This window comes from Triturus cristatus, chromosome 3_1 (assembly GCF_964204655.1).
Source record: "Triturus cristatus chromosome 3_1, aTriCri1.1, whole genome shotgun sequence".
NCBI classification, from domain to species: domain Eukaryota; kingdom Metazoa; phylum Chordata; class Amphibia; order Caudata; family Salamandridae; genus Triturus; species Triturus cristatus.
In genome coordinates, this window is record NC_140583.1 from 718,925,223 (window position 1) to 718,945,176 (window position 19,954).

Below are 19,954 nucleotides of genomic sequence, written 5' to 3' on the forward strand. Positions count from 1 at the left end.
CTCAGAGGCACCCTGATCTACCGACCCCCTGGACCACGCACACAATTCAGCGAGGACATCGCCGACTTCGTCAGCCCGCATGCCCTCCCCTCCGCCGACTACATCCTCCTGGGAGACCTCAACTTCCATCTGGAGAACAACAACGACCGCAACACCAGCACCCTGCTCGACAACCTCGCCAACCTGGGACTCAAGCAACTGGTGTCCACCCCCACCCACCTCGCCGGACACACACTCGACGCAGTCTTCTCATCCAGCACAGACATAGACTTCAGCCACGCCACAGAGCTTCAATGGACGGACCACAGCTGCGTCCACTTCACCTTCAAGAGAACGACGACCCACCAACACCAGCAACAGGCAGCCCGCAGAAGCTGGAACAAGATCACAGCAGACCAGCTCGCCACCTCCCTGAACCAGCACCCTCCTGCCAGCTCAGCGAACCCCAGCCAAGCCGCCGACAACCTCACGAAGTGGATCAGCAACTGCGCGGACGAACTCGCCCCACTGAGGACCCCGCCTAGCAGACCCGGCAGCAAGAAGGCCCCATGGTTCACCGACGAACTCAAGAGCTCCAAGAAGAACTGCCGAGCCCTCGAGAAAGTCTGGAGAAGGGAACCGACACCAGACAACAGGACCTCCTTCAAACTTGCCACCCGGAAACACCACCAGCTGATCCGCGCCGCCAAGAAAACAGCATTCAAAGACCGGTTGGACAACAACGCACACAACTGCAAGGAACTCTTCAACATCGTGAAAGAGCTTTCCAACCCCAGCGCAGGAAACAACGACATCACCCCATCGCAAGACCTCTGCAACTCCCTCGCTTCATACTTCCACAACAAGATCGCGGACATACATAACAGCTTCAACAACCAACCAACGCACACCATGACCGAACAACCACCCCCCACCACCACCCTCCACGCCTGGACCCCGATCAGCACCGAAGACACCATCCGCACGATGAACTCCATCCACTCCGGATCACCGACCGACCCCTGCCCTCACCACGTCTTCAACAAGGCCGACGCTGTCATCGCACCCCACCTGCGAGACATCATCAACACTTCCTTCGACACCACCATCTTCCCTGAGAGCTGGAAGCACGCCGAACTCAGCGCCCTACTAAAGAAACCTACAGCGGACCCCACCGACCTCAAGAATTACCGCCCCATCTCGCTCCTCCCGTTTCCAGCCAAAGTCATCGAGAAGACCGTCAACAAGCAGATGGCCGCCTTCCTCGAGACAAACGGATCCCTCGACCCCTCACAGTCCGGCTTCCGAGCCAATCACAGCACCGAGACCACCCTCATCGCCGCCACCGATGACATCCGAGCCCTGATGGACAATGGAGAAACAGCGGCCCTCATCCTCCTAGACCTCTCTGCGGCATTCGACACGGTCTGCCACCGCACCCTAGTACGGCGCCTCAGCAACATCGGAATCCAGGACAAGGCGCTGGACTGGATCATCTCCTTCCTCGACGGAAGAACACAGAGAGTCCGCCTACCACCGTACAAGTCAGAGGCCTCCGAAGTCACCTGCGGCGTCCCTCAAGGATCATCTCTGAGCCCCACCCTCTTCAACGTCTACATGAGCCCCCTCGCGGCCATCGTACGCAAACACAACCTCAGCATAATCTCCTACGCCGACGACACCCAACTGATCCTCTCCCTGACCAACGACCCCGCCGCCGCCAGATCCAACCTGCACGAAGGGATGAAAGAGGTAGCCGAGTGGATGACGACCAGCCGCCTGAAACTGAACTCGGACAAGACGGAGGTCCTCATCCTGGGCTCCTCACCCTCCGCCTGGGACGACTCCTGGTGGCCTCCCGCCCTGGGCACCGCACCCAAACCGACAGACCATGCACGCAACCTGGGCTTCCTCCTGGACTCCTCCCTCTCCATGACCAGGCAAGTCAACAACGTCTCCTCGGCGTGCTTCAACATCCTACGCATGCTACGGAAGATCTTCTGGTGGATCCCCACCGAGACCAGGAAGACCGTCACCCAGGCCCTCGTCACCAGCCGACTGGACTACGGCAACGCCCTCTACGCCGGTACCACCGCCAAGCTCCAGAAGAGACTCCAGCGGATCCAGAACGCCTCAGCCAGACTCATCCTCGACATCCCACGAACCAGCCACATCTCCGGACATCTGAGAGACCTTCACTGGCTCCCCGTCAACAAAAGAATCACCTTCCGCCTCCTCACCCACGCACACAAAGCCCTACACGACCAAGGCCCGAGCTACCTCAACAGCCGAGTCAACTTCCACGCTCCCAAACGCCACCTCCGATCAGCCAACCACGCCCTCGCCGCCGTCCCCCGCATCCGAAGAGCGACTACAGGAGGAAGGTCCTTCTCCTACCTGGCCGCCAAGACCTGGAACTCCCTCCCGACCGACCTGCGCCTGACCCAAGACCACCTCTCCTTCAGGAAGAAGCTGAAGACCTGGCTGTTCGAGCAGTAGCGGCACCCCCCCCTCCCCCCCCCCAGCGCCTTGAGACCCTACGGGTATGTAGCGCGCTTTACAAGTGTCACTGATTGATTGATTGAAAAATATTCCGTAGGTTTTATGATGATTAACATCCAGCTGTCCACCCACCCCCAGAAACTGATGATTCTGTAGGAGGTATAACACAGGCACCTGAAGACGCACACAGAAGCAGAAAGCAGAAAACTGAACTGACTCATCGCGGCATTTGAACTCCTACTCAGCAGCACAGATTTTCTGCAAGTAAACTCCCATTGCATCTGCACAGAATAAATCCTTTCGAGGCTGACTGTTGTTAAAGTCCTTTATTTCTGTGGCATCTGTGGCTCAAAACTTTTTATATCCTGGATACAAACGGTGTGGTAAATATTTAGCAAATTTTAAACATATGAAAACTCTAACTCTAACTGCCTGGGTGACCTAGGACCTTAAAAATCCCACCGAAAAAAATCCCTCCTTTGAAAATAGCTTCTGAACGCAAAGAAATGTATGTGCATGTGGCAGTAAAATTACCAGGGTAAAAAACAAACCTGACTGACTCCCCAAATAAAGTAAAGAACAACTCAATAACTAAGTATTTCAACTTCTATATGACTCTATATGGATAATGAGAACGGCTAGTTATAAATCACTAGTTAATATAAGGTATTGGATAAAATGGTCAAAGCCCTGTCCCAATTTAAAGGTTTGTACCCTTAACAGATTTTTTTAATTTCTTTTTATTGGCATTTCAATACAACAATACAAACCAATCAAACAAGGCAGCTTCATACCAAATAAGCAGCAGGCCTTTGCAAGTGAGTCCACTTCATACACAGTAATAATGATACGACGCATTACAATCGCCTCTCCAAAATCACATATGTGGTGCATACAATTCCAATGTCTTAGTATACTCACAGTATAGCGGATGTGTTAAAAACATAAAATTACCTGACTTGTCTTTTTCTGAAAGGGCAGTTCCAGAGTAACACACCCCTTTAGACACCTAGACTAGTGTCCCCTGTATTATACAGTAAACATAAATGCAAGGCAATTACATAATGCATCTACAAGGTTGACAATGCCGCCATCTCCGACGCCTCAGTCCCCCCATGTGAGCTAGCTGACCACGTTAAGAATGGATCCCAGATGTTCCGGGGTCTGGATGCTGGTGACAACAACTCCCAATATGTACTTAATTGGGTGTGACCATATGTGATGTCCCTGACCCAGTCCTTGACGGAGGGCACCCTCCGCCCACCCCTGTGCACTGCAACCTGACGTTTAGCAAATAGAAGGAGGAGGGCATGCAGTTTACGCAGCTTAGGTGGCGTGTCCTTTACATAACCCAACAGGCCTATCACTGGAGATGGAGTCAGTGCCACCCCAATATGTCATTAACTGCATCAAAAATTGCCGCCCAAAAATCAGCTATCTTGGGGCAGTTACATGCCACATGCAAAAACATAGCCGGCGCAAAGCCACATCTCCAGCAATCACTCTCCGCTCAAAGACCCATACGATGGAGACCAACCGGGGTTCTATAATATCTATGCAAATATTTAAAATGTATCAAACGTAACTTGTAATTCGGGGAAAGCTCTGTCAATTGTCCACAGCAATATCCCCATTGCTCTCAGGTATATCTACCTCTAACTCCGCATTCCAATTTTTAAGAGAGTTAGGCGTTATGATCGGAGCTGCATCTTGCATGCGCGAGTACAAGCGAGTAACCAGTTTCCGCGATGAGGGAAATTTCAGCAGGTTTTCTGGTGCAGACATAGTCTGTAATGAAAATGTGTCACTAAAGCAGGCGATAGGAAGCTGGGGGGGGTGAGGGGCACAAATAGTTGCATACACAGAGGCACTAGTGAGAGTACTACTTGTGTTCCAGAGGCCAATTCTGGAAGAGATAGCCCAATGTACCAGCAACATGCAGAGGCAGGTCCCCTGAGAATAGAAGAGGTTTAGGGTTCATACGAAAATGTTCAATTATCTCATTCCAACTCAGTGGGGTATTTCCGGATGCCCTATGCCTCTTTTTGATGGGGGAGAGTACTATCAGACTCCACCCAGGAAGTTACCACTCAGCACCATGCAGCTGTGGTTGGGAGTGTGAGGCCTTCCAGAGGTAGGCGGCAGGGTATGCGTCAGTAACACTTTTGACAGCCATCTGATGAGTTGGAGCCCAGTGCCCATATTGTAAAGGGACTGTAGCATTTCATGTGTTGGTGCCTCCACAGCCACTATGTGCCAGATCTGTGAGAACTGTGAAGGGAAGCAAAGTGCCTTCGTGGAATTGATCCCCCCAGTGTTTCTACGCCCATAGAATGCCACTGTTTAAGGTTGTTGAGTGCTGCGGCAGAGCCAGACCGTAGCAAGCTAAGAAGCAGGGTGGCCAGGAAAACAGGGTGAAAATGCCTCATGATGCAAAGGACTCTGCAGTAACATAAATTTGCTAAGGGACAGCATGCTACGGCCTGCGGGTGAAAGGACCAGAGCACCTCAGTAATTCTCCATAGTACCTCTACAGTAGAAGGGCCATCTAAGCAGGCACCCGTTAACCATCAACGGAGCCAGTGGAGTTGGGAGGTCACATCTCAGAGTTCCTGACGTCTATAATCCTGTACTACTGGGCACCCCCCTCCAGCTGGGGGTGCCGCCCGACTCAGCGGGATACACCGCTAGGAGAGAAGTGGCGGCAGAGCAGCAATTCGCTGAGAGAAGTGGCAAGCCCAAACCTATTCAAGATGGAAGAGGGACGCTGAACCACAGTGCAAGAAAAGGAGTGCTGAGGGCCTGGTGGGACAGTGAGGTGCCGATGGTGTTACTCCATTTTCGCTCTTCCCACCCCTGCCCAGACAGGACTCCTCTTGAGACTCCCCTTGCCTTGACGGGGTTAGGGGAAGAACCGGAACGGATTGTGAGTGGAGGACTGGTGGGGCGGAGGGGCAAAACACAGACCTCCAGCGAGGGTGCCAGCAGGGACTACTGTCTAACCAGGGCTTCCCCAGAAGGCCTTGACACTAAATTGGAAGGCAGACCATGTCCAATGGAGCCATACCACTCACCCGTATGAGCCGCAAAGGAGCATGGCGATGGGCAAATTGTGGAGGGGGTGAAAAGGCGAACCCTGACTCTCCCCCACTGGGGGGGTTGAGGGGGAGCCTAGGCTCATCTGTCTGCAGTGCGAGGGAACAGGTGCCAGAAGCCTGGGGTGACCAAGAGACATTTGGCGGGGGAGAGGCTGCTCACATGCTTTCCCCCTGAACTGAACTCATTGGAGGCACCCGTTAGAACGAAAAAGAAATTTAACAAGTTAGGTAAAACCAATATCCTGATTATTAGGACAGCCTGAGGTGTTCCAACTGTACTCTAAATACCCCTATCCTTTTTGATCAAAAAGGCCCCTATGTTAAATAATTGATCAACAGTAAGCCCACAACATGTCTGATCGATACTGGTGCCAGCCTATCTGCCATCAACACTTCGGAGTTTCCTTCCTTACCTCTCTTTTCTTTCTCATAAATAAAGCTGGCATCTCAAACCATAGAGCTCCTCATTACTGATCCTGCTTCTGTTACTTTGGCTTCTTTTATAGATAAATATGGTTTCTTATTGACTCCTACTTCACCTGTAAATTTGCTGGGTAGAGATCTTTTGTGCATGCTCAACTGTGCAGTCTTTTGCACTGCTGAAGGGAGACCTCTTGAATATTTCAGTGAGGTGTTGACCGTGCTTCACAAGTCAAATCATCAAAATGAAATGTGTGATTCCCAGGTGTTTGAAGTTTTAAATGACTTTCTTGAGCAGTTCCCTTTTTCATGGTTTACTCATGCCATCGTTGTTGATTGTATTTCATCTGTAGACATACATACTTTTAAGTGAACCTAATGAAGCATTTGCTTCACAATCCATAATATCGGTTGAGCCCCGAGGCTATAGAAGGAATTAAAGCTGTTACTGATGACCACATAAAACAAGGGGCCCGATTCACAGAACTAACTTAAGACAAAATCCTAAACTTACTACCATTTTGGTATTCACAGAAGGCACTTACTCATTTTGGTATTCACAGAAGACACTTAATCACTTCGGTATTCACAGAAGTTAGGAGTCCTAACTTTAGGACTCCTAAATGCCTTCTGTGAATACCGAAAGTCTTAAAATTAGGATTTTTCTCAGTTTAGGAGTCCTAAAGTTAGGACTCCTAACTTTACTTCTACTAAACTGAGAAAAATCCTAATTTTAAGGCGTTCGGTATTCACAGAAGGCATTTAGGAGTCCTAAAGTTAGGAGTCCTAACTTTACTACTACTAAATTGAGAAAAATCCTAATTTTAAGGTTTTCGGTATTCACAGAAGGCATTTAGGAGTCCTAAAGTTAGGAGTCCTAACTATACTACTACTAAACTGAGAAAAATCCTAATTTTAGGACTTTCGGTATTCACAGAAGGCATTTAGGAGTCCTAAAGTTAGGACTCCTAACTTCTGTGAATACCGAAATGAGTAAGTGCCTTCTGTGAATACCAAAATGAGTAAGTGCCTTCTGTGAATACCAAAAGGGTAGTAAGTTTAGGATTTTGTCTTAAGTTAGTTCTGTGAATCGGGCCCAAGGTGTTTTAGTACCTACTGTTAGTATTTGCAATACCTCAATTCTTGCCATTAAAAAGGAAGGAAAGACCAATGTGTACCATTTTGTCCAAGACCTTGGTAGATTTAACAGCACAGCTATTCCCAGTAATGCCCAATTCTGGTACTATCCATTTACATTGGTGAATATACGTACCGATTTTTTCTATGTACTGCTTTCTTTTCTATCCCCATTCTTGATGAGAGTCAATATCTCTTTCCCTTAAAATTCTGTGGAGGCCAGCTAATTTGGCAGAGGCTACCAGAGGGATTTACAAAACCACACTCCATCTTTTATGAAGCCCTAAAACAAGATCTGTACACATTGCTTTTCCTCAAAAAAACTCTTAGGCTTGCTTTTGCCACTTTGAAACAATGGCAGGTAGATTCCCAAATATGCTTACTGAATTAGCTAGAAAAAAAGGTACTCCAGAACACTTACATTGGACTTACAAAGCAGAGAAAGTCTGTGTGCAGGAGAAACCGGAATTAATCTCTGAACCTGCATTTGAGCTTCCTATGATAAGCTTTTTATGCTGTATTGCCACAAACGCAACATTACTCCATACAACTGGACTCCCTCCTTACCTGTGTTCTGTCACAGTTGCTGCCCACCCAGTAGAGGCTTCTGAAAATGCTGCACTTGGGTCCACTCTGATTTTTACTGTTCCTCATTCTGTTGCTGCTCTTTTGATCACCATTAAAACACCTCATCTCTCCATCCCGTTATGAGATCCTATTACTACCTGCATCTCATATTACCTTTCCAGCCATGAATCCAGCTTCACTAATGCCTTCTTCTGAAGAAGGTGAGCCCCCTGACTTCCTTCTTGTTACAGAACACCTATCAAGACCCCAAATTGACCTCTCTGATGTGCCAACACTTAACAGTCATCTTGCTTATTTTGTGGATGGTTCACGTCTTAGAAATGACTGTGGAACAATTGTAGCCAGTTATATCATATGTACTTTGCTTGAAATTGTTAAAAGCTGGCACTTTCCACAAGCATTCAGCACAAGTGGCTGAACTGGTTGCTCTTACAAATGAATGCCTTTAGGTGCTAAACATATTGCAACTGTAGTCACTGACTCTAAATAGGTTTTTGGAATTGGCCATATCCCCAGGCTTCTGTTCTGTTGATGCAGAGGGGATTCCTCACCTCAGCGAGTGCCCCTATTAAGATTGGCATGTACATGCATAAATTGCAGTATGCTCCTTTTAAAAGTAGCGACTGTAAAATGTATTGCATATCAGTCTACCTCAGATGAAGTATGAAATGCGCTGGCAGACCAGTCAGCCAAACAGGCTGCATTGTCTCCCAACAGTGAGGCTCTTATGTATGCGTCACAAACTGATGTATTTCCCGCACCCACTCTTAAATATTTGTCTGCATTGCAGGAGTGGGCATCTGATGTGAAGAAACAAGCATGGATCAAACAGATCTTTAAAAGGGTAGCGTGACAGCACTGGAGAGTGGCTGCCCCGGAATGTTTACTCCCAAACATAGCAGGTTTGTATCAAGGCCTTGCCCACATCTGAAGGGATGGTACAATTAGTGTCACATGATTCATTGGTATTTCTTTTCTTCTCTCACCCAAAAATATTACTACTCTTGTGCCACTTGCCAAGCACATGGCATCCAGTGTTGATCATTCATATGTCTTTGCATTTGTGCAAATGTTCTTGGGGATGATCAAGCCTTGTCCTTGTTCTCAATAAGCCTTGTTCTCAATAAGATGCTGTGACTGTGGTGAAAACGTTGCTGAGAAACTTTATTTAATATTTCGGAGTGCTCCAACGCCATTTCCAGTGATCATGGTACCCACTTTGTTTCTTCTGTAGTTCAGAAAATTGGCAACAAATAAGGAATAAAACCTTTTCATTGTTCTTACCACGCAAAGTCTGCAGGGAAATTGGGGCCAAATGTACAAAATTTAGGAATTGCGATCTCCTCATTGCAATTTGATAAGAATCGCAATTAGGAAATTGAAATTTCTAATGTAAGAAAGCATACAGTCTTTCAATAGTGATTACTAAGGGGTCGCAAATCGAGCTACCTCATGAACATTAATGAGGCGGGTCGCAATTTGCGACCCATTAGGAATAATAGCCATCACAGTTTTGTGCCCTGCTGGGCTCAGCACCACCATGTCTGTGATTGCTTTTCAATAAAGCAATTTTTTTCTTTTATATGAAACCCATTTTTATTAAATGAAAACAGGATGCATTTAAAAAGAAAAAATGAAACTTCGAATTTTCATTTTTTAAGAGTAGGCAGTGGTCCGTGCCACTTGCCAAGCTCACAGCGTCCAGTGTTGATCATACTTATGTCTTTGCATTTGTGCAAATGTTCTCGGGGTGGGTCAAGCCTTATCCTTGTTCTCATGAAGCCTTGTTCTCAAGAAAATGCTGTGACAGTGGTTAAAAAGTTGCTGGGCCTTCCGCCTCAATCCCCTACCTAATGGTTGGTTTTCTTTCTTATTACACCTTGACTTAGGAAATATAGTGGATGGATACTGCAACTCCGCTGTAGCAAAACTGAAATGTTGAGTACTGCCTGCAGGTTGTTGTGTCTCATAATGCACTGTAAGGTATGCATAACACCTAGTGAACGAGCCTAGAACAAAAATTTTAGATCCTATACAAACTTTAAAAGACCTACACTTGGTAGATTTTGGAAGAGAAACAGCGGATGAGTCCTTTATGCACAGTCCGTTTGGGCTGACGTTGATAGCTAGGATGCAATCTCAGATGCGATTGTAAAGTATGATACCTAAGCTTGTATAAGCGTGTTTGCAACTACGTCACAGGGGAATTTACATGGATCTGTAGATACCACGATAGCTCTGTCTGGTGAGTTGTGTTGTGCCTTGGCCGACTCGGCAATACTACACATACTTCGGCGGGTGTTCGATGTATGGAATATGCAGGGCGCAGTGCCTGGTGGGCGGGGGGACAACTACGTAATTGGCATTTACAGCTGTGCCGGTGACGTGAGGTGCAGAAGGTCTTCATTGTCCTAAAGTAACTGTCTTATGCTGCTATGACTTTTGCTGCCGGCCAGTGTGGTTGTAGGCGAACAGCTGTGTAGTGTTGCCTTTTCAAATAATAAAAAGTTGGTTTGTAAAAAAAAAAGTTGCTGGGAAACTTTATGTAATGTTTCGGAGTGCTCCACCGCCTTTACGGTGATCATGCTACCCAATTTGTTTCTTCTGTAGTTCAGAAAATTTGCAAAGAATTAGTAATAAAGTAAAATTTTAACTGTACTTAGCACGCAGAGTCTGCAGGGAAATTGGGGCCACATGTACATAATTTAGGAATTGCTATTTCCTAATTGTGATTTGATAAGAATCGCAATTAGGAAACCGCAATTCCTTATGTAAGAAAACATACAGGTTTTCAATAGCGATTCCTACTGGGTCGCAAATTGACCTACCTCATGAACATTAATGAGGAAGGTCGCAATTTGCGATCCATTAGGAATCATAGCCATCATATTTTGGTGGCCTGATGAGGTCAGCAAACCACCATATCTGTGACTGCTTTTTAATAAAGTTTTTTTTTTTTTTTTTTAAATGCAACCCATGTTGATTAAAGAAAAACAGGATGCATTTAAAAAGAAAAAATGAAACTTTGAAGTAGGTAGTGGTCCATAGCACCAATGCCTCCTCTTTAAAAAAATAATATTTTTTTACATTCTTAAAGGGGAAGGGGTCCTTTCGGGACCCTGTCTGCAAATGGTAACACTACATTTTAGTAGTTCATAATAAATAAATGTTTTGCAACCGCAATTCGGTCGTAAAACATTTATACATAGCACTTCAATTCAGTATTTGGAAGGGATGCCCTAAACAGGCCCCTTACAAATGCCAAATCACTAAACCAAATTTTGAGTCAGTAACAAGCTACTGAATCGTAATTTGGCATTTGTGCATATGTAAAAGCAGTAACTCTACACTTAAGAACAAAATAGCCAAGATTTGCTCAGAACCCCAACTGGAATGGCCCAACACTCTGCCCTTGAATCTGGCTAAGCCATTCCATCCCAGAAAAATAAAACTGATCCCATTCAAAATAGTGAGAGGCACACCCATGATGTTTCCTTCAAACCTACCAGTTTCACCCACCTCTTTAGACCTGTAACTAAATTATGATTTGGTTCTTAATTGCTACAGACAACTGATTTGCTGTCTCCACAGTTTTCGTCTGAGCTGTTCTGCCTGAGTGCCCACCCTACGTCGGCCACAAGCTGACGCCTGATTGCTTTCTCTATGTAGAGATTCATCAATGAAATCTGCTGGCTGGAAGAGGCTCTACAGAGTCCTATTGATCACCAACACCGCAGTGACGTGGCGAGGGCTCCCTTCCTAGATACATTCCATCCATTCCCCCGTGCACTGGTGCCTTCTGATTCCCACCAGATTCCTCCAGGAGTGCATCCCATCTCCTGCTCGCCCCCAGACCCCGGACCTGCTCTGCCGTGTCAGCCTGCCCCTGTTGAACCGCAAGATGCAGTCTCCCCTTCTCATTGCTACCTCCTCCATCTTAGGGGACCGATTGGCCATCTAGCATTGCTGTAAGTCTCTTGATTTGGATCTCTGTTTGGTAACTCATCAAATATTGCAACAGCATTAGTGTGGAAAAGAATTGCATAGTACCAGATACCCACCCAAGGATCTGACATCTCAAATGCCAACCTATAGCTTCTGGAAGGTTATCAACAGGATTCACATCTTTTATCTTGCTGGATATGCACTCAGTTGCCCACTTCCTCCCAAGGGAGCCTACCAATGATTCTTGTACCTCGTGGTAAAGAAGAATCCTGTTTAGATCTCTACCTCTATGGGCATCAAATAGAGGAGGGGCTTCTAGTCCCCAAGGAGTACTCAATTAAAAATTGAGGCTTCAACAATCCTGATGAACACCTCATGGTCCTGACCATTCATCTTGCTTACCCTGTTTGTGGATTGTTTTGCGAGACACACAATGGCTGCATCTATGTAGGCCACAGTGAGTTGTGACACTGTTCTTGATGTTCTCCCTGACTATGTTTCCTCTTTCAATTTTAGCCTGGCCACCGGAGTCTTTCACATCCACTATGATTGAAGTGCTGAACACAACATATATTATGGATGTCCTAATCAAGCTTACCCCCTCTCCCTTGAGACTGGTCAGCCAACTGCAACTTGACTGCTATTCATCACACTTCTAATAAACATACTCATCGAGAAAGACTATCTTTTTCTACTTTAAAAACAAATCTGTTCTTTCCCACCCTCTTCCCCCTGATTGGAGTTGGACAGGCAATTTGTGAAGTTAAAATACCTGCTGTAGTGTTAGAGGAAGTGCAAATGCATCAACTGTTGCATTGAGGCAAGTCTCTCACTAATTAACCCCTTGTGTGCGTCGGACGGTTGGGATCTGTCCGACGCCACAGTGGGCATGTGCGTTTGATGGCTCCCGGCAGTCCTAGCACCAACCCACGGGGAAAGCCCTTCTTGTCGCCACCATCAGGGATGGCAGCCGAAGTGCTTCTGCTGCCCCCCACCCCCTCCTTCACGTCATCTAATGACGTCAGCGCGCACCACACACTGACGTCATTAGATGTTGTCTGAAGAACTGTAAGCCATTTGTTTCCAGCGCATTGAGAGAATCAGGTAAGTTTCTCCCTGTGGAGGAAGGGGGTTTGTACCAAAGAGGCATCGGAGGAAAGGAAAGGGTGTTTCTTTCCTCCAGTGTCTCTTTGCAGCATTCCTGCTGCACGATTGCGCAAAATTAGTTTTTTAGGTCGATTTCCGAAATGGCGGGGAGCAGCCCCTTGGGGAAGGGTCGCTCCCCTTTTGGAAGCAAATATGTTGCCCGTTTCTGCCCCCTTGGGGGCAGATTGGTTTATACTTGCTTTTTTTAATTACCCAGTAGCCATCAGGGATTTTTTTTTTTATGTAGGTGGGCAAGGGGCGCTCCCCTTAATGGGGGTGATTATTTTGACCGTTTCTGCTGGCCCGAGGGCAGATCGGCCCTTATGTTTTTAGGCCCATCTGGCCCCAAGGGAGGCAGAAACCACAAGACACCAGGGTTTTTTTCAATCTTGTTTTTGGGGAGCACCCCCTTGGGCAAGGGTCAATCCCCTTTACGGGGTGATTATTTTGGCAGTTTCTGTAGATCTGTAGATCAGCCTTCCGTTTTTAGGCCTATCGGCCCCCAAGAGAGGCAGAACCCACTAGACACCAGGACTTTTTCCAATGTTGTTTTTGGGGGGAGGCCCCTTGGGGAAGGGACGCTCCCCTTTATGGGGTGAGAATTCTGGCCGTTTCTGCCCCCCTTAGGGCAGATTGGCCCTATGTTTTTAGGCCCATCTGCCCCCAAGGGGGGCAGAAGCCACTAGACACCAGCTATAGCTGAATGTTGTTGTTGGGGAGCAGCCCCTTGGACAAGGGTTGCTCCCTATTAGGGGGTGGTTATTTTGGCTGTTTCTGCCCCACTTGGGGGCAAATAGGCCAAATGCTTTTAGGCCCACCTGCCCCCAAGGGGGGCAGAAGCCACTAGACACCATGGATGCTAGTTTGAAGATGTTGTTGTTTTTGGGCAGAGTCCCCTTGGGCAAGGGTCGCTCCCTTTTAGGGAGTGAATGTTTTGGCTATATTTTTAGGCCCATCAGCCCCCAGCTTGGCTGGTGGATTGTATGTGGACTGGTGCATTATTTGCATATGTGATTGTAATGTTTTATTTCTCCTTTTTATTCTAGTGCAAAGCTTTTGTTTCCGTGGATGTGATTCTTGTTTGCGGTTTCAGCAGTGGTTGATCTGCAGTTTGCGTAGATGCATGTGTTTGGTAAGAAAAACATTTTTGTTGTGTTTACTCCAAATGAGTATTATTGGCATGCATTAATGTATTTTTTTGTAAGTGCTGTCATAATAGCAGCATATTTAGATTATGTTTTGAGTGTGAAATTTGGATTTGTGCTCAATGTGTATTGTGTTGTCTAATGTGTAATGATATTTTCTTTTTTAGTGGGAGGTTGTTGGTCCTTGCTGTGTCTATGCAGAGTAGGTGGTGGTTAGTGTAGCTGTTTCTGGCAAGTGAGTGGTATCGTTTTGAAGTATATAGGTCTTTGTGATAAAGCCACATTTTGTCTATTACCTATTTTACAAAATGTTTGTTGTTGTTGACTTGTTTGTCAAGTTACCTTTATTAGTAGGGATTATGGCTAGCAACAGGATTACTGCGCAGCAGGTTGTTGGAATGCTTTTTGAATCTTCCTTTGACCATGATTATGAGACTAACAATGCATCTGAGACAGAGGAGGAAGAGCAAGATTTTGGTAGTGAGTTTTCTGTCCATGAGAAATCATCTAATGATGAAGCTACTCTCAGTGCGGACGAAGCTACTCTCAGTGCGGATCAGGTGCCTGTTTTAGAGGATGACATTGATGTGTCGATGGTGCAGCAAGAGGTATCTGGATTGCAGCCTGAGGCCAGTGGAAGTGCTGGACTCTGGGTTGATCCAAACATGGTGCAGACGTCCAGTTTTTTCAATTGTTTATGAACGATGTATTTTTGGCTGAGATTGTTGAGCAGACTAATTTGTATGCCGAACAGTATTTGAGGGACAATGGTGCCAGACTTAGGCCCCGCTCTAGAGCTACCCAGTTGTGAGAAGATGGCCTGGGATATGCTGTCCTCTAGTTATAGGGGACACCTTGCACCAGTCCAATTCGACTCTTATGGTGATAGGTTAAAGACAACCTTTAAAGAAAGCTATCCTAGTGGTAGCCACAGCTACCACTAGGCTGAAGGAGTGTTAAGCTTATTGTTTTACCATAGATAACCTCTTGAATAACCAAATGAAAGAGTAGTCCACACAGGTATATATATAAAATATATGTATTTATTCTAATAATAATCCCACTAGTCTCTTTATGAGGCTAGAGGTAAAGATACAATTCAAACAAGCATTGATAGTTACAATAAATAGCACTGGAATCATAGGGCCCCAGGGGGGGACCAAACCATATATCAAAAAAGTGGTATAAGAACCACGACACTTCTATGGACAATGCCTAGGGCATTTAGGGTCCCTGGCCCCTTGTGAAACCACCCAAGGTAGTAAGGAAGGGGACCCACGGGAGACGCGTGCAGTGGCGAAAGCTACTGTCGGGATCTCTATTAAAGCTTATGGAGAATGTCACGGATGAATTTTACAAGATTAAAAACACTTCTAGCAGGAGTTCAAGTTCAATACTTTAGAGTTAAGCTTTTGAAGGGCCCACACCCACAAGAGTACCGAGGTACCACTGTTACCTGCCCCAGGGAAGCCGGGTGCATAGGTTGTTTTCGATGTCGGGTCGCGGGCTGATTTTCAATGGCAAAACGTGAAGAACTGCAGCTAGCAAGAAGCGTCGTCGATGTCGTGAAGATTGAAAATGTAGATCTTGAAGAGAAGGACCTGAAAGCAGAGGGTACAGAGTCTGGGTCACGGCACAGTGACCAGGGGGCTCAGGAGAAGGAGCCCTTCAATGTCGGGTGCTTCCAGGTAGATGAGGTGTAGCTTGGATCGTCAGCCACGGGGTCCAGGAGGCGTCAAGGAAGGCCAGCTTCTGGAGGGCGACTGTCCCACGAAGGATGAGGTTCGCTGCGGTGTTAGTGTCCGAATTGGATCCACTAAGCCTTGGCAACCGCAACCCACGCAAGAAACACAAAACTGCTACTAGTGCAGACCCACGAGGTCTGAGCGAGGTCTCCAGCAAGGAGACTGAAGAACAGGCCTGGAGCAACCAGGGGAACTCTTGGAAGTGAAGATTGACCTCCGCTAGGGCCCACTAGTCGAGAGACAAGGGACCGCAGGAGGCAGCAATTTGGCGTGCGTAAAGATGCGCCCACGGGTCGCCGGAGTGGGCTAGGGCATCGATCTTTGGCACAGATGATGCTGAGAGGTTCGCTCAATAATGGGCCAAAGCACAACTTCCCAACTCGTCGGGGTCGGGTGCTGTAGAAGAGGTGGCCGGTGTCCTGGGGTATTGGGGATCTCGGCACCCACGGGGTCCACGGTGCTGAGCTTTGCTGTGCACACTCACTGGCCTCTGGGATGCTTGCAAACCCACCTCAAGGTAGGAAAGAGTCGTCGATGTCCGTAGGAGCAGCGAGGTTCCAACCGGGTCACTTGTAGTGTTTCAGGTGCCTGCCAAGCAGGGGGGTAACTCCTTTACCCCAAGGGAGATTTCTTCATTCAGTTGTGCGGCAGCAAGTCGAAGTTCAAGTCTGTGAAGTTCAAAAATAATCTGAGGCGCTGGGGACCCTGTATTCACCTTTATCTAAAGATTAGGGGAGTGTCCAGATCAGAGCCCACCAGTGAGAGTTCAGGCGGGAAAGGGTGGCTACACCCTCCCCCCACTCTGTGTGGTTTCCCACCTGGGCAGGGGACAGGATGCCCCTGAACCGGTTTGAGGCGGTGTATGCAGAAGTAGGCACTGGAGAAGCCTACGTGCAAGTCTGAAAGACATCCTATGGTGCACTCACCCAGTTCCAATCCACATAGTCCGTCTGCGGAGGTTGGAGCACCTCCCTGCAACAAGATCCCTATTGTCCAGCTGCCGTGGCTGGAGTTCTGCCTAGCAACAGGCAGCCAGAGTCGTGTGGGTGGCGGGTAGCATCCATTTTGTACTACGTGTGCACTTTTAAATTGGTGTCTAAATTCTGCCGCTTTTCCCATATCGCCCCTCTAGCAGGGGGGAATCATGCCCTCACTCCCGTGGCTGGATTGGGGGTATGATTCCTACATGTTTGTCACCAAACACAATATGGTTCTGTGTAGCCATTCTCAAGTTATCACGCTATCGCGATTACTTATAATGCGGTTAAGAGTATATGGTATGGCTACACTACAAACAACCCAGCAATAGTTTTACGAAGGTTGCAGAGGGGCCCTACTCAGGTAGGGGTTCCCCCTCACACATATCTCAGCACCCTGCCTTGTAGGATTAACAAGGCCTGCCTTAGGGGTGACCTATGAGGATATATGTGTTGTATTAAGTGGGATACAGGATACCTATATCCCTGTAAGGGGTGCAAGCTCCTTACCCAGACTACAGTAGTGGTCTGGTGGTGTCATTTGGTATGGCTGTCCCAGGGGTGGCACAATAAGTGCTGCAGTCCCTGGTAGGCCTCTGAGGGACCCATGCCCTGGGTACCTAGGGTACCATCTACAAGGGGCTGACAGGGTGTCCTCAGTATCCAATTGGAAGGTACCTAGGGTACTCACATCAGTTTAGAGAAGAAGCAGATAGGCTGGTGTCCTGGATAGCAGGGCCACAGACTGGCTAGTGTCATAAAACAGTCAAAACATCAGCAAAAAGTTGGGGGCAACTATGCAGTCGATGCCACTCTCCTACATAACACCCCCCCCCCCCCAAACGCAGGGACATTAAACTAACCTTGACCAGTTGAGTCTTCATGTTCTAAGTGGAAATATCTGGAGAGGCCATCTGCATTGGCATGGTTGCTCCCAGATCTATGTTCCACTGTATAGTCCATTCCCTGTAGGGAAATGGACCACCTGAGTAGTTTGGGGTTTTCACCCTTCTCCGTAGGAGGGGCTTATGGTCAGTTTGAACAATGAAGTGAGTGCCAAACAAGTATGGACTCAGCTTCTTCAAGGCCCAGACCACAGCAAAGGCCTCCCTCTCTATAGCTGACCAACGTTTCTCTCTGGGGGTCAACCTTCTGCTAATAAAAGCTACTGGTTGATCCTGGCCCTCTTCATTCAGTTGTGATAATACAGTACCTACCCCCACCTCAGAAGCATCAGTTTGAACTATGAATTCTTTGGAGTAGTTGGGGCTTTGGAGCACTGGAGCAGAGCACATTGCCTGTTTTAGGTCATCAAAAGCTTTCTGACAGCTGACAGTCCACTGAAATTTCTTGGGCATCCTCTTAGAGGTTAAGTCATTTAAGGGGTCACAATGGATCCATATCCCTTGACAAATCTTCTGTAATAACCAGTCAGGCCTAAGAAAGCTCGGACCTGAGTCTGGGTGGTTGGAGCAACCCAGTCCATGATGGTCTGGATTTTGCTCTGTAGTGGTTGAACCTGGCCTCCACCTACAAGGTGGCCCAGGTACACAACCTGACTCTGCCCTATCTGGCACTTAGTAGCCTTGATAGTGAGTCCTGCTTTTTGCAGGGCTTCCAAAACTTTCCTCAGGTGGATCAGGTGATCTTCCCAGGTGGAGCTGAAGACAGCAATATCATCTAGATATGCTGCACTAAAGTCATCCAGGCCTGAGAGGACTTGGTTCACCAACGTTTGAAAAGGGGCAGGTGCATTTTTCAAACCAAAGGGCATCACAATAAATTGATAATGCCCACCAGGAGTAGAAAATGCAGTTTTGGCTTTTGCAGATTCAGCTAACCTTATCTGCCAGTAGCCAGCTGTCAGATCAAATGTGCTCAGATATTTGGCTGAGGCCAATTTATCTATGAGCTCATCTGCTCTGGGAATGGGATGTGCATCAGTCCTAGTGACTGCATTGAGTCCTCTGTAGTCTACACAGAACCTCATCTCTCTCTTACCTTCTTGGGTGTGAGGTTTTGGTACCAGGACTACTGGGCTAGCCCAAGGGCTGTCTGAGGGCTCAATGATTCCCAATTCCAACACCTTATGCAGTTACTTACATGGTCAGGTTGCCTGTAGATCTTATTCTTCACAGGCAGACTGTCCCCAGTGTCCACTTCATGAGTGCACCAGGTGGTCTGACTTGGAGTCAGTGAAAACATATGCCTGAATGACTGGAGAACTTGCCTGCAGTCAGACTGTTGCTGGGCGGTGAGGCTGCCTGCCAAGGCTACACCATCTACTGACCCATCATCAGGGTTGTGAGAGAGCAGGTCTGGGAGAGGGTCACTCTCCTCCTCCTGTCCCTCATCCGTTGCCATGACCAAGCCCATGTCAGCCCTGTCCACATATGGTTTCAGTCTGTTTACATGAAGTACCCTGTGGGGACTTCTGGGAGTGCCATGGTCCACCAAGTAGGTGACCTCTCCCTTCTTTTCCAAAATGGTATGGGGTCCACTCCATTTGTCTTGGAGGGCAGATGGGGCCACTGGCTCCAGCACCCATACCTTCTGTCCTGGCTAGTACACCACCAGTACAGTCTTTTGGTCATGCCAGGCTTTTTGCAATTCCTGACTTGCCTCAAGGTTGTTTGTCGCCTTCTTCATATACTCAGCCATCCGGGAGCAGAGACCAAGTACATAGTCCACAATATCCTGTTTAGGGGGTTTGAGAGGTAACTCCCATCCCTCCTTCACTAGACAGAGTGGCCCTCTAACAGGGTGACCAAACAAAAGTTCAAAAGGGCTGTAACCAACCCCCTTCTGTGGCACCTCCCTGTATGTAAAGAGAAGGCAGAAGAACATCCCATTTTCGCCTAAGCTTTTCTGGGAGCCCTTTGATCATACCCTTGAGGGTCTTGTTGAATCTCTCAACAAGCCCATTGCATTGAGGATGGTAAGGGGTGGTGAACCTGTAGTTGACACCACACTCCTTCCACATTGCTTTGAGGTAACTACTCATAAAGTTTGTACCTCGGTCAGATAAGATCTCCTTAGGGAAACCCACCCTGGAAAAGATTCCCAGGAGGGCCCTTGCCACCACAGGTGCTGTGATGGTCCTAAGGGGAATAGCATCTGGGTATCTGGTGACATGATCCACTACCACCAGAATAAACCTGTGCCCAGATGCTGTTGGTGGGTCAAGGGGACCAACTATGTCAACCTCTACCCGTTCAAAGGGAACCCCCACCACAGGTAGTGGTATCAGGGGGGCCTTTGTGGATTGACCT

General features: G+C 47.6%; 1 protein-coding gene across 1 annotated transcript in view; it reads right to left on the reverse strand.

Moving 5' to 3' along the window:
- The window catches only part of LRRC56 (leucine rich repeat containing 56), a 943,429-nt gene that overhangs the window by 444,457 nt on the left and 479,018 nt on the right, over positions 1-19,954 (reverse strand). The gene's annotated exons all lie outside the window — the stretch shown is intronic.